We start from the raw sequence: 6,000 nt of genomic DNA, 5'->3' as shown, positions 1-6,000 counted from the left end.
TATAGTGCCTTTGTTAAAAAAAAATATATATATATTTTAGTTAATGGTTTTTTTTGTTGTTGGAAAACGTCTGATAAACATAACGTCTTCTATAAAGTGTCACAATAGTCCAGATATATTTTGTTACATTTGTTGAAACTTTATGATTCTAAGCAAAAACTGAAAAATTTGTGGAAAATATGTATAATAAATATGTAGCTTATTTTGACTTCAAAATACAAATAAAATAGTGGACTCTGCAGTTTGTACTAATCGTGTTGAACAATTAAGGCAGTGGACACTGGACATACAGCAAAAGACAATCTTTACCTTTTGGTACTACCTATGATATAGTGAAAGCAAGATATTGTTATTTTTGCTGTATGTTAGAAGCTTTTAAAGTAAAATTTGTTTTCCTTTTTGTAAAAAAAAATTGATGTGATAGAGTAATTGTGCAGGTATTTTTGTGTTCAAAATACTATAAATTACTGATAATTTTTACTGAAATCAAAACAACGTTCAAAAAGTATTCATTTGTCGGCCGGTGTTATCGATAATATTTTAGATAGTATTATAGTATAGTAGTGTTATGACGACTAATATACCGTTATTTGTTTTGTGAATGATTATGGATATATTTGTTGTATAATAATTTCTCTATTGATTATTACACAGCAAAATAAAATAAATAAATAAATAAATATAAAAAGATTCCAACGAATTGATAAACTCCTTTTTTTTTGAAGTCGTTTAAAAATGTATGTATATGTATTTATATCTGATTTTATATTTTGATTATCTTCTATCACATGTCATCTGGAAGTCTAACACGATCATGAAGTCCTGTAACTATATTAGTTCTGAACTTGATGGTGAGGGGTTCGGTGCAGATGCAACACATCATCTGGAAGTCTAACACGATCACAAAGTCCTGTAACTTTACTAGTTCTTGACTTGGTGGTGAGGGGTTCGGTGCAGATGTCACACATCATCTGGAAGTCTAACACGATCACAAAGTCCTGTAACTTTACTAGTTCTTGACTTGGTGGTGAGGGGTTCGGTGCAGATGTCACACATCATCTGGAAGTCTAACACGATCACAAAGTCCTGTAATTTTACTAGTTCTGGACTTGGTGGTGAGGGGTTCGGTGCAGATGTCACACATCATCTGGAAGTCTAACACGATCACAAAGTCCTGTAATTTTACTAGTTCTGGACTGGGTGGTGAGGGGTTCGGTGCAGATGCCATGAATCGATGATGACGAATTTGACAAATATAAATAATGTTTTGAAATGATGAAAATAGATAAGTTGATTGACAAAAGCTTCACATGAACATTATGTTTATTTATAATATGTATCACTCTTATTCTTATTTAACATTTTTATGATAAAAGTATATAGAAGAAATCAAGAATTTCATTATAGTTTCATTGGATTCTTTTAAATAACTTATGGGATGCTGTGTGATAATTAATTATAAAATTTTATTGTTAACATTGTTCTATTTATAGTTGATATTATAGTAATGTCATAATTTCATGATATTCTTGTGTTGTTTGGGGACAAACTTTTAGTAAGGATGGCCGAATATTAGAAGATAAAGACATTACATTTGTAAATATTACATATCGTCTATGTACTTAATGCTTTAAATTAATCTACTACTCTGTCTAAGTTAATTACAATATTTAATAAGTCTCTGTCTAGAGTAAAGCTCCCTCTTGTCATCTGGAAGCTCAGACAAATATTAGAAGATAAAGACATTACATTTGTAAATATTACATATCGTCTATGTACTTAATGCTTTAAATTAATCTACTACTCTGTCTAAGTTAATTACAATATTTAATAAGTCTCTGTCTAGAGTAAAGCTCCCTCTTGTCATCTGGAAGCTCAGACAAATATTAGAAGATAAAGACATTACATTTGTAAATATTACATATCGTCTATGTACTTAATGCTTTAAATTAATCTACTACTCTGTCTAAGTTAATTACAATATTTAATAAGTCTCTGTCTAGAGTAAAGCTCCCTCTTGTCATCTGGAAGCTCAGACAAATATTAGAAGATAAAGACATTACATTTGTAAATATTACATGTAACGCTATAACTATAAAATAAGGCAGTGGTTTGCACTGAGCCTATGGGTCCGCGCGCTAGATACCTATTTGTAATAACTGAACGCACTCGCGCACAGTAAATACGATTTCGCACGAATGTTTTACTTCGGCTGCACTCGGGAGGAGCGACGCTAACCGACCGCACATAAAGTGCGAGGCATTCATATACCTGCGTCAGGTGCCGAACGTTGTGATCAAAGATTACATGGTTGTGACGTCACGTTAGTGCCAAGTACATAATTAACTTTGGTTGGTGTTGGCCTCCTGGGCTCGAAACCTAGGGAAACCCGCTGGGGTGAGTTCCTATTAAACTTACTAACTTAGCTATTGTAAGGCTGTTCGGTGCTCTGTAGTGTCTGTCTCAGTCGCTGGACTTGGACAGGTACTACGTGGCAAGACGGAGGGCACGCTCTAATGCCTCTCTTGCTCTGGGGTTCCAGGTTCTCGCCTTCGCCTTCTACGCCTTCTGCGCCGCCTTCGCCTTCATCGCCTTCTTCATCTTTCATCCATCTGGTCTTCCTTCACCAGCGCACGCCGAGGCCTAATATTACGGACCCTGGAGCGGGAACCAGACTACTTCAGTACTTTCGTTCAGGCCAGTGACAACTTGTTATAAGTTACCTGACGGTGTAAGGCGAGTTTGAAAAAGTAAAGTCTGAACCTTGATTTATAACTTGAGAGTTTAATTTGTATGCCCGCCACAGGTAGATGTAGGCAGGTATACAAATTAAACTCTCAAGTTATAAATCAAGGTTCAGACTTTACTTTTTCAAACTCGCCTTACACCGTCAGGTAACTTATAACAAGTTGTCACTGGCCTGAACGAAAGTACTGAAGTAGTCTGGTTCCCGCTCCAGGGTCCGTAATATTAGGCCTCGGCGTGCGCTGGTGAAGGAAGACCAGATGGATGAAAGATGAAGAAGGCGATGAAGGCGAAGGCGGCGCAGAAGGCGTAGAAGGCGAAGGCGAGAACCTGGAACCCCAGAGCAAGAGAGGCATTAGAGCGTGCCCTCCGTCTTGCCACGTAGTACCTGTCCAAGTCCAGCGACTGAGACAGACACTACAGAGCACCGAACAGCCTTACAATAGCTAAGTTAGTAAGTTTAATAGGAACTCACCCCAGCGGGTTTCCCTAGGTTTCGAGCCCAGGAGGCCAACACCAACCAAAGTTAATTATGTACTTGGCACTAACGTGACGTCACAACCATGTAATCTTTGATCACAACGTTCGGCACCTGACGCAGGTATATGAATGCCTCGAGTAACGAGACTAACTCCACCCTTCGAGAGTGCTTTCTTTGCCTAGTTACATACTTCCTCATACATACATTCCCCTACATTCACATTTCCATACATCTCTTTCATATTATCCTTTCATACTGTCTTTTAGTCAATAGTCAAGACGTAAGACCCTAATATTCAGAGTGAGTATTTAATAAAACAATACCTACTCAAGATTGCAACTCAATGAATATAACATACCTATGATAATGTAATATTCGTACGACAGGTGGATAGATGTTGTTCCTAACAGTAGCAGGTAAGTACTTTGGTGTAACTTAGGTAGTTAAACAATATAATTAAGATTGGATAACATTAATTTATTTAGTTAATTTATAGTAAGTAGTATTTGTTGAGTGTGGAAGAGGTTTTTTTTTATATATTTTATATTGAAATTTACATATGTATATTATGTTGTTAATGGATCATGTAGTTTTATTATAAGGTGATTATTTAATTTACGTAGTTTAAGGTGTTTGAAGTTTAAGGTAAGGTTTTAAGATTAAATTAAGTGCAAAAATATTTTTAAATTATTAATAAAGTTCTTTCTGTATCCTAAGTTTATAGTTTATAATTAGTTAATTTAATATCTTTAATGTGCCAAGTTCCTAAAAAATTTCCTTTTATATCCTCTAATTCATAAACAAGCGGTGACTTTTTATTAACTACCCGACATTTAATGTATTTCGGAGCGAGTTTTTTAGCAAACCTTTTTTCCTTATCACTCTGGTAATAAGTACGTTTCCACACAATGTCACCTACGTTAAACTCAGCTTGTTTCCGTCTTGAGTTGTAGTTATTACTATTTCGAGAATGAGCCTTTAGTAACGATGATTGCACTTTATCAAAAATTTTACGTAATGCACCTAAGTTTTCAGCGTAATCATCTCGCGGTGTATAAACTATTTCGTCGAGAGTGTAAGTATCGGTGGCGTTGTATTGAGATCCGCAGCTTATCAGTTCTCGCCCGTACACTAAGAATGATGGCGTGAATTTCGTAACCGAGTTGACCGAACTATTTAGTGCAAATTGTATCTTAGTTATGTTAGTGTCCCAAGATCTATGATCGTTTTCAATGAACGTAGATACTGCAGTCATTATCGTTTTATTATAGCGTTCAACCGTGTTTACCTGGGGTGTATATTTAGGTGTGAATAGTACATTAGGGATTTTGTAGGTTTCATACAGTTCACGTAAAATATTGGCGGTCAGCTGCTTTCCATTGTCACTTAAGATTGTGTAAGGGATCCCATGGACGTGAAATACTTTTTCTTCTAGAATTTTAGCTATAATACTAGCTGTAGCGCGTCTTATAGGAAAAAGTAAGCAATATTTAGTAAAACAACATACTACAACGAATAGATATGTATTCTGATTTTTAGTCGCTGGAAGTTCACCTACTAGGTCTATACTTATCATTTCGAATGGTCTACTACAGTTTTTAGGTTGACCCATGATTCCAAGAGTTGTATGATTGGCGTGTTTATGCGCATTGCACGCGTCACATCTCGATACAAAGTACGTAACGTCGCGGTGCATACCAGGCCAGTAGTAATTCAAAGCTAGTCGCTTAAATGTTTTGAACACACCGAAGTGTCCGGAAATCGGTTCTGAATGATTTTTAGAAATAATACTTTCGCGTTGTTCAGTAGGTATTACCTCTTTCCATTCGAACTCTCTATGTAGTACGCATTTAGCTTGCATGTAACGGAAAAGACGTTTATTTTCAACCCGGTAGTTAGGGAACGAAGTCGGAGAATTTTGACAGCCATTATAGATATTGAGATACCACTCATCAGTGGTTCGAACTTCATCCAGCGATGTGTTCGTATCTATAGCTGTTATAGGACAGGCTCGAGATAGTGCGTCAGGTATGATGTTATCAGCTCCCCGGCGATGTTTAATTATAAAGTTAAAACACGACAATCGGACTCCCCAACGAGCTAAGCGACCGGTAGGATTATTCAGGTTTAGGAACCATTTGAGGGCTGAATGGTCTGTAAAAACTGTGAACGTTACACCATTATCTAAGTAGCACCTCCAGTGTTCTAAGGCTGTCAGGACAGCTAGTGCCTCCCGCTCAGTGATACTATAGTTCCGCTCAGAAGCACTTAAAGATTTGCTCATATACGCTATAACTTTTTCCTCACCATTCTGCATTTGGGTCAGAACCGCACCGATTCCATAGTTACTGGCATCAGTGTGCACGTAGAATGGATCAGAATACTGAGGGCAAGCTAGTACGGGAGGAGATATAAGAAGGTCTTTTAGTTTCTGAAAGGATTCCTCAGCTTTAGTGGTCCAAGAGAAAGGAAGTGCCCTTTTGCCTTGTGAGGTTAACTCATTAAGAGGTGAAGCTAATGAACTAAAGTTGGGAATAAATCTGCGATACCATGAAGCTGTGCCTAGAAAGCGTCTAAGTTCTTTACGGTTAGTTGGAGTAGGGTAGTCAAGTATTGCTTTAATTTTATCGGGGTCAGCATGTAAACCGTTAGAATCAACTACGTAGCCAAGGTATTTTAGTTGCTGTCTGAAGAATTTACTTTTAGAAAAATTAATAGTTAAATTTGCAGTTTTTAGTTTGTCTAGAACGCGTAATAAAAGAGACATGTGTTTT

This window comes from Bicyclus anynana, chromosome 15, assembly GCF_947172395.1.
Source record: "Bicyclus anynana chromosome 15, ilBicAnyn1.1, whole genome shotgun sequence".
NCBI lineage: Eukaryota > Metazoa > Arthropoda > Insecta > Lepidoptera > Nymphalidae > Bicyclus > Bicyclus anynana.
The sequence above is the reverse complement of the archived record's forward strand: the minus strand, read 5'-3'. Positions refer to the sequence as shown.